At 35.3% G+C, this 10,333-nt stretch overlaps 1 pseudogene; it reads right to left on the bottom strand.

Moving 5' to 3' along the window:
* Positions 1–8,020: 8,020 nt before the first annotated feature.
* LOC132253174 (pentatricopeptide repeat-containing protein At4g33990-like) lies at positions 8,021–10,127 on the bottom strand (annotated as a pseudogene).
* Between the last annotated feature and the right edge of the window lie 206 nt (positions 10,128–10,333).

The following is a 10,333-nucleotide window of genomic DNA, read 5'->3' on the forward strand; positions in this document are numbered from 1 at the left end:
GAGTCTGTTTGGACTTCAAAACAAATTTTCACTCTTAAAAACGGAAAATGGGTTTTTTTAGGTATGTATGGTGCTGTTTTCAAAAACATTTTTGTGTTATCTAAAACAAAAAAATAATAATAATAACTTTCGTTGAAATTATAATACTACTGAAAGTGAAATTAGAATAATTTTATAAATTTGATAAATATTAGGAACAGTTATTTATTTAAGTTTCCTATATTAATTAGGAATCTTAGTCTAATAGAAATTGAAATCATAATACAAGTATGATTAGTTTAATATAAATAGGCTTGTTATTATGTTTAAAAGTATAATACAATAAATTTTTATTTTAACAAAATATTATCAATACTCAATTGTGTGGATTCCAATAATTAGTATCAGAGCCAAAAGATCAAGAAAGGTGAAATATCATATCAGAGTTAGAATACCAGGGAATGTGCATAATCACAAGAATGTTGTAATCTTGTTAATGAAAATATAGCTGCAAATAATAACTCAATTCATCCTCAACTCCCAAAATTCACAAGTAAGAATTTTGATAACTGGTGTATTCAAATGCGTGTCTTGTTTAGATTTTGATATTTATGGGATCTAGTGAATATTAGTTATAATAAAGTAATTGATTCAAAAGAATTCGAGACGCTATCAAAGGAGTAGAAAGATTCATTGAAATATTATCGAAAAAAAATATCAAAAAGCACTTTATACAATCTTCCAAGCAATGGATGAATCCATATTTGAGAAAATCTTAGAGGCAGAAACAACAAAAGAGGCATGGGTTACTCTACAAAAGTTATATAAAGGTAATGAACATGTCAAGCGAATGAAGTTGCAAACATTAAGAGATGAATTCAAGTCTCTTTGCATGAATGACTCTAAATCTATCTCAGATTATTTTGATTGAGTACAAAGTATTGTTAACTAGATGCAAGTTAATTTTGAGAAGCTTGATGATCAACAAATAGCAGAGAAAATTATTCGTTCTTTAAGTGCAAGATTTGACTATGTTGTTGCAATAATTGAAAATATATATATATATATATATATATATATATATATATATTCACTCTCACAGTTGAAGGGTTGATAAGTTCATTGTGTTTGCATGAATAACGAATGAATCAGATAATCAACTCTACAAATTTGGAGCAAGCCCTGTAGAGTAGAGCATCTACTGGAGGTTGTGGTGGCCAACAAGGTGCTAGAGGTTATGGTCGTGGTAGAAGTAGAAGAGGACACAACAACTTCAACAATAAAAATGGAGATGGTGACACAAATTCTTCTAAAAGAAGGGGTAATACTTCCAAACCTAAAGACAATTCACACATACAATGTTTTAGATGCAAAAAGTATGGGCTGTATAAGTCAGAATGTCGACAAAATTGCATAATGAACATGATGAGCAGGTAAACACCGTCGAGATAGAACAGAATTTGGTATTGGCTTATAATGTAGTAATATCAAATATAGATCGTCAAAATGTAATAATCATATGTGTGGTAAGAAAGAATTGTTTTCACAATTAGATTAATCAATTTGAGATGATGTTAATTTTGGAAACAAATCCAAAGTTTTGATCATGGGCAAAGGTAATGTTAAAATAGGTTCTAAAGATGGTACTGATGTTACTATAGCAGATGTATTTTTTGGAATTTGTTGAGTATGAAACAATTAACAGAAAAAGAGCATATCATTAATATTTCTAATGGAGTTTGCACCCTTAGTGATAAAAATAAGAAGATGATTACAAAAGTGCAGATGACAAAGAATTAGTGATAAAAATAAGAAGATGATTACAAAAGTGTAGATGACAAAGAATAGGATGTTTCTTATGTTTCTTCAAACATAAACTTTATTTAGTTTGAAGGCAACAATAGAAGATAGCAATTGGCTTTGGCATATTTGGTTTTGTCATCTTAATTTTTGTGGGTTGAAGTTGTTAGTGCGGAAGAACATGGTAACAGGATTACCTATGATTGATATTGTAGATCGTGATGTTTTCAGAATCGGACCGGTAATTAAACCGAAAAAGTTATCGGTTCACAGTTCATTGGTCGGACCGACAATCGAACTAGTGACGTCATAAATATATAATTTATATATTATTAAAATAATAATAATAATAATAATAATAATAATAATAATTTATATATTATTTAAAAATTAAAATTTTATTTGAAAATTGAGAAAATTAGTTTTAAATTAGAATGTGTTTTGTCAATAATTTTAAAAAGTGTTTCTGATTTTTTTTAAATATTTGAATAATTTAAAAAAAATAAAAATATTAAAATATTTTTTAGAATCACTGCAAAATCGAGTATAACACCGTAAAACTTAATAGATGAGTTGTTGATGACCAAATGATGAAAGTAGTGTAAGAGACCATACACCCATATGACTAAAAATATAAGGCATTTTTTAATTTATATACAACCACAAGCGACCTGTGGGTGTGGGATGAAGTGAATAGAGAAGCGCAAGGCAATATGCAGAAATGAAGATGATGTGGCGGAGTCAGTTGAGGGCCATGTTTCTCAACCCATCTCCACACTCGTTTACAACACTCCTCACTCGCTCCTCTAATTCATCGCGCCCTCGTATTTTCGCTCTCCACAAAACCCTATCTTTCCATTCCTATACCTCATTTCATTTTCCAACATCCCTCAATTTCCCTGCCAGTTCTGCCTTCGTAGTTCTTATTCGATGCCTTTCTTTGATTTTTCTAGCGAACACATTAGAGTGGAACAAGCCGATGTTGTGCTCGAAAATGGGTGATGCAGATAGCGAGGGTAGAAGCCTTGGGGAGGAAGATTCCAGGACTTCGATTCTTGTTAGGGCACCAAAAACGAAAAGGAAAAAAATCTAAGTGGGAAAGGGAAAAGTAGAAGGAAGGGTTTTCGCACCGAATGGCGAGGAATAATGAAGGGTTTTGGAGGCACTGGAAAAAGGAAAAAATCTGGGTAGGGAAGGGCGAGGAAGAAATAAGGGTTTTGGCACCGAAAAAAAGAAAAAATCTGGGTGGGGGCACTGTGAGGAGCTGGGAAGAAGAACAGGTTGCAAGGGGCGGTGACACTAAGGCGGGCTGATGAAGCGTTAGATGGGGGAGGAGAATCATTCGATTCACTCAAAACTTGTCGAGTCATCCTGTTCACTGGTCCAACTGCCGGTTCTGGTGATCCGACACCGGTTCAAAGGCTCCTTAGCTTAAATAATCAAATCGGACTGGATTGGTGACCGATTGGTTGTCGAACTGGTCGGATCGGCCAATCCAGTCCAATTTTTGAAATAATGCTAGATCGTGCATGTGAAGGATGTCTCATAGGGAAACAACATAGGAATTCTTTTCCAATTGGAATATCCAAAAAAATAAGCAACTTTGGAGTTGGTGCATACAAATATATGTGATCTTGATGATGTAAGATCTCTTGGTCATAACTGTAGGATCTCAGGCGCTACCAACTCTCCTAAAAGCAATTGCTATTAGGAAAAACACATACACTAACCTTATAGTGCATTCACCTAAGCGCCCATAGTATTCGAACATAAGGGGAGTTGATGGAGGAAGCCAACTCTCCGATTTGTCAACAATCTCTCTCCCGACAACACCGTTTGGGTTCGAACCCATGATCTTGGCTCTGATACTACTTGTAGGACCTTAGGCGCTATCAACTCTCTTAAAAGCAATTGTTGTTAGGAAAGATGCATACCATAAACTTATAATGCATTCATCCAAACAACCACGACATTCGAACACAAGGGAAGTTGATGGACTCGACCAACCCTTTGATCTGCCAACAATAAAAAATATATTTTGACCTTTATAGATGATTTTACAAAAAAAAACTTGGATTTATTTGTTAAAAGAAAATTTTGAGGCTTTTAACAAATTTAAAGAATTCAAAGTTCTTGTTGAAAGACAAAGTGGTTGCAATATTAAGATATTGAGATTTGATAGAGGATGAGAGTTCACCTCTAATGAATTTTATAATTATTGCAAAAGTCAGAAAATTCAATGTCAATTGACAACTAGCTATATCCCTAAGAAAAATGGTATCGTTGAAAGGAAAAATAAAACCATTATTGAAATGGCAAAAAACATGTTGAAAGCTAAGTCTCTTCCAAAAAAATTTTGGGCAGAAGCTGTTACATGTGCACTATTCTTATTAAATAGGTGTCCTACTAAAGTAGTCTTTTGAAGAACACCTGAGAAAGTTTGGAGTGGTCATAAACCAAAAGTTTCTTTTTTGCAAATTTTTGGGTGTATTGCATATTCCCATATACCAAAGGAGCACATAAAAATGTTTGATGATAAAAGTGAGAAGTGTATTTTCATTGATTATTGTGATGTAACTAAACGTTATAAACTGTATAATCCAGAAACATGGAAGTTGATTGTGAGTAGAGATGTTCAATTCTTGGAGAATGAGTGTTAGACATGGACTCAAACACAAAGTGAGTAAAAAAGAGTTGTCCTTGAAGAAGACTTTGAGATTCAGAAGGATTCTACAACAGATATTTCTACTTCAAATACTTTTTCTCCTATTAGAAGTTCTCTTATGCAAACAAAAACAAAGTAGGAGTCTGAATCACAAAGTCGCCCAAAACATTCTCATATTATGCATGCACATCTAAAGGATTATGAAGTCATGAAAGATGTTGAAATTATTGGTGAAAGTTTAGTTAACTTTTGTTTATTTGCAGATTGTGATCCTATTTCATACAAAGAAACAGTAAGTGATGAAAAGTGGATTCAAGCAATGAATGAAGAAATTCAATCCATAGAAAAGAACAATACATAGGAGCTAACTACTCTTTCAATTGGAAAAAAATATATATAGGTGTTAAATGGGTTTATAAGATAAAATATAAACCTGATGGTAATGTTGATCGATTTAAGGCAAGATTGGTTGCAAAAAGCTATAAACAGAAGCTAAGTATTGATTATTTTGAAGTTTTTGCACCAATTTCTAGATTACATATTATTCGCATGATAATTGCACTTACAACTTAGAAAATGTGGAAAATTCACCAAATGGGTGTGAAGTCAACTTTTCTTAATGGTGTACTTGCAAAAGAGGTTTTTGTTGAACAACCACCAGGATATATTAAGGAATGGCAAGAGAAACAGGTTTACAAACTCAATAAGGCATTATATGGGTTAAAGTAGGCACCACGCACTTGGAACACGTGGATTGATACTTATTTACTACAACATGAATTTCAAAAGAGTCATTTGAGCGTACACTTTATATCAAATCAAATTCTAATAGCGATATAATTGTTGTATGTCTCTATGTGGAGATTTGATTTTTATAGGAAACTGTCAACAAATGTTTGAAGATTTCAGGGAGGTAATGAAACAACAATTTGAAATGACAGATTTGGGATTAATGTCCTATTTTCTTGGAATTGAAGTCCAACAAATAGATGATGAAATTTTTATTTCACAAAATAAATATGCTTTAAACATTCTAAGGCGATTCAAGATGGAATCATCATCAACAATCTGTACTCCTATTATAGAGTGACTAGAGTTGAAAAAAGAAGACATTGGAGAATTAGTAAATCCCACATATTTCAAGGACATAGCAGGAAGTCTTCGTTATTTAACTTTTATTAGACTAGATATTGCTTATGGAGTGAGAATTATTAGTCGATTTATGGAAAAACCATATTAGTCACACTTGCAAGCAGCCAAGTGAGTTTTGAGGTATGTAAGTGGTATTTGTGATCATGGAATTTTCTACTCCTACTCAAACAACTTTAGTTTAGTAGGCTACACAGATAGTGATTGGGAAAGTGATGTAGAGACTAGAAAGAGTACTACTAGGTATGTTTTTTTATCTTGGAATATGAGCATTCTCATGGTCATCAAAGAAGTAGCAAGTTATAGCATTATCAACTACAGAAGTTGAATACATGATAGTTACTTCCGCAACATGTCAAGTAGTTTGGCTTCACAAGATGCTTAGTGAATTGAAGTATGAACAGAAGGATCTATGGACCCCGCATTTCTGCTCATGCATTTCCACTCAATGGCGAACTCACTTTTTATTTTGAAAATGATTATTTATTTATTTTAAGAAAATGACTTAGAGTCGCCACTTATTTTTGTTTTATTTTTACAGGGTAAACAAAATAAGAAACAAAACCCTAAGTGTAACTCTTTATTTTGGAAAAGATGATATGTGAAAAACCAAATTAGGGTTCGGGGGTCAGGTTACTTATTGGGAAGGTATGGTAAAAACCGTAGCACCCCTCTAAGTCTCTAAAGACGAGTCTCTACTAATAAAATGAAACACATGTGGAAATTGATTGATTAAACATGGATACCATAAAGTGATCATACACTGGGAGCCAAAACATGAACAGAGAATGGTTAGAGTGAGAATGGGTGCATACCTTGGCAGCAAACGATAATGCGCTATCAGGAAATGGGGTTAGTGCACAATAAATGAACACACAAAGTATGTCGCATATGTCACTAAACAAAGTAAGAAATTGTCAGACATCGCACTCCACTCAGATTTATTTTTGAAGAAAACATCACTAATGTTGGGCCCCACCAAAACCCAATTTATTTTTGTATGAATCAATTCCGTAAATTCCATCACTTGGAATTACAAAAATATATTCATGCTTATTTTAAAACATTTTAAAAAATCAAAGGAGACACGAAAGTTGCTTGTTGGAAAGAAAACGACAATAAAATTTTTATTGAAAATGGGATTTTTAGAACCTAAAAATTCTAAGGATGAGGAATTTGGGAGGGGAATTATTTAAAAACTGGATTTTCAAAAATCAATTTTGAAGGCAAAGGAAAGAAGCACGTGGGCTTTGAAAATGGGCATAGGAGGGTGGCCATGCAAAAATAAGGTCCTACACGTGGACTTGAGGTGCAATTGATACAACACTATGGGGTGGGTGATTGCATCTGCCTTGCTCAATTTATTGCCTAATTGAGGTTTTTTATTTTTATTTTCTGGACATCTCTTTACCATTAAGTCAATCACCTTCTGTTGTGCTTCCAAGGTTAAAGATGAACTTGTAATGCCTTTAGTTCCAGAATTTTAACTTGCAATCATCATGCACAGGCATGTATAAAAATAGCTTGCAATGTACTGTATCATCCCTGTCACGTGGCCACCCATGATGAAGTCATCCTTACCAACAAACCCCCAAAAAACAGCACCATGTCCTCCATATGCTAGGCCAAATCCAACTGTGGATTATATTATTTTAGTGCAAGTAATTCATTCCCTTGGAAACATGAATTGCTACCTTGAGCAATGCAGAAAGCTTAAAAACACCATTTTGCTTGTGTAGATAGTCATACACGCCTCCACCAGACATAAATTTTGTCACAATGTATAAGCTTGGAAGTCTTGTACATGCGCCAATGAACTGTACCACATTCTTGTGCCTAACTTTCCTCATAATAAAGACTTTCCTGTGCAAACTCTTTTTGTATGTTTGAATTTATATTCTCAGGCTTAAGGACTTTAATTGCCACTTCCTGACTATAGTATGTGCCTTTGTACAGATCACCATATGAACTCAATGCAACTTTGTTCTCAAATTTCAACTGTCTAACATCGATTTCCCGGACGCCAGTCCCATCATTAGGTATTGTCACAAAATCATATTTGCATTTGATTCATATTTCTTCTTGCTCACCCATAGGAGATAAGAAATGATGATTTGGCCAAGACTGCTTCTCAATCTTAAAACTTCCTTTTCCAGTGCAGTTCTTAGCTGCTATGTTTCCTTATATGGCCATCCATCACAATAAAGACATCTTAGGTGTAGCCATTCACTGTGGAAAAGACATATGTTTCTTGGATGTTGAGCCCAATCTTAGAAAGCGAGCAAGTTAGTCGACTCAGGATTTTTGGCTCATCATTTGATGAAAATGTGATTTCATGCATGAGCTGAGAATACTATGCACTAGCATGTACAAAACCATCTCCATCCCCAACAACGATAATGGAATTTTGACCATTTGACTGAAACATCACCACAGCAGGGCCAGTGGGCGCAGTAGATATGGTGCCGAAATGATCAAGACGAACCCCATCATCCTCAATGTTTGACACGCCATTGTCACCCTAACGGTGTTCATCATCTCCGATAAATATCTATTGTGATCAGTAAACAAAGTTATCTTCCCAGTACTTGACAATTCAAATAAGAGGGCGACATCTCCATCTTTGTCCACATTGCAGCCGGAATGTAGGGAGAGGATTTGACGCTTAGGCATAAGATAACACATTACACTAAACAGACCCATCTTCACTTCCCCGGCGTACTGGGTGCCAAGGATGACCATTTCCCTCCCAGCAAGATTAAGATCTACGCTAGCAAAGGATGCCATGTAGTGGGTGTATCGATTACATGGGAACTGCCCAACATTGTATATAATTAAGTCTGAAGTACCGAAATTCTCCAGCTTTTCAAGTGCGGGTCGGATACACATGTTGTGCATGAATGGTGAATGATAAGCCCTGGCAGACACGATCCGAACTTTGAGTCGATTCTCTGGATCCCAATTTCAGAAATTGATCATTCATGAAAACCTCGTCCAAAGAGTTGAAGTGGTAGATTGGGTGATGAAGGGTAGTGAGAAGGGTGCATTTAGTGGCACAATGGATGGATGAGATGAGGTAATGAGGTGGGTATCGACCGTGGGTAGTGGGTTTGGAAGATGAAATGGGTGATGAAGGGTGATGAGAGGGGTGTGTTTAATGGTGGAATGAATAGAAAAGGTGGAGAGGAAAACTAAGTTTAAAATGTTAGGAATTGAGAGGAGCATTTGGGTAGTGAGAGAAATGGGTATGAATGATGTCCATGCATGCATGAGGATTGGTGAATGGGTTGAAGACAGTGGGTTTAGAAGATAGAGATATGGGTATGGTTGTGGGTATGGTTATGGGCATGGTGGAGTATGAGGTGTGATTAATGGAACATGGTGATAGATGGAGAAAATGGGTATTAGAAAGTTGAAGGGTGGCCTTGCACATGGGACTTCCTGTACACAGGAAAATCGAAATCAAATAGGTGGAGAATGAATGATAGTAAGGGTAGTGGAAGGTGGTGAATATGATGAAGTAAAGACATTGAAGGTGGTGAGCAAATGGGAAACGAACAATGGTGTGGATGTGAGGTTTTCTGTAGTTGAAAAAGGAGATGAAATGCACTAATCGATATTTCGAGATAACAATTCATTCCACCCAAACTACAATTCAATTGAACTATGGAGCCCACCTCTGAATTCTCATTCCCTTGTTGCAAGTCTCCAACATGCGCATAAGCTGGCAGAATGCTAACCCAAGTCCCTTGATTAGGTATGATCTCCTTGCACTCTTCCATCATTTTATATACTTCAATTGCCTCACTTGCAAGACCATTTTGAGCATAACCTGTTATCAAAATGTTCCATGAAATCACATCTTTAACTGGGATTATCTAAAAAACTTTTTGCATAGAATCTAGAAGACCTAATTTTGCATACATGTCCACAACTGCATTTCCAATGATAACATCCTACATAAGCCAACTCCTTCTCATGATGAATCTATGAATAGATCTGCTATTTTTTACAATCCCTAGACTGAGCAACAGTAGAAGCTAAACCAACTAGCGTTAATAAATCAGGCTGAAATCCATTCAGTTGCATTTTTTCAAAGGACCCATGTGTAGTACTGGACCATCATTTTGCTCATAGGCAGCAATTATTGAGTTCCACGACACCACATATGTCATAAACATTTGTTGAAAAGCCTTCTGTGCATTCTCCCAATCACCAAATTTAGCATGCATATTAATTGAGGCATTAGACACAAATGAGTCAAACTCTAACCCATGTTTTAGAACGTACAAATGAATTAGCATTGCAGTTGAAATGTCCCCAATTGTGGACAGACATGCAGATTGTTGACAACTCTAACAAAATTCATCTTTATTCCATCCAATCTCATTTCATCTAAGACATCCAATGTCTATGCAACATTTCCATTTTGAATGAGCCTAGAAATCATAGCATTTCAAGAACCCATATCTTGAAACGGTGTATCATTAAATGGGCTACGGGCAATACCGGTAAAATCAAACTGAGAATACATATGGATCAAGGAAGCAGCCACGAATACATTCCATTGGAAACCCAGTTTGGAAGCCCGACAATGAATCTTCCTCCCATCAACTAGAGTTTTGCAAGCTTTCAATATTAGAGGAAAAGTGTAGAAATTAGGTCGAATTTCGGCCACCAATAACAGTTGATAGAAACAACCTATGGCTACATGGAAATGACCATTATGAACATAGGTAG

This window comes from Vitis vinifera, chromosome 18 (assembly GCF_030704535.1).
Source record: "Vitis vinifera cultivar Pinot Noir 40024 chromosome 18, ASM3070453v1".
Taxonomy (NCBI): Eukaryota; Viridiplantae; Streptophyta; class Magnoliopsida; order Vitales; family Vitaceae; genus Vitis; species Vitis vinifera.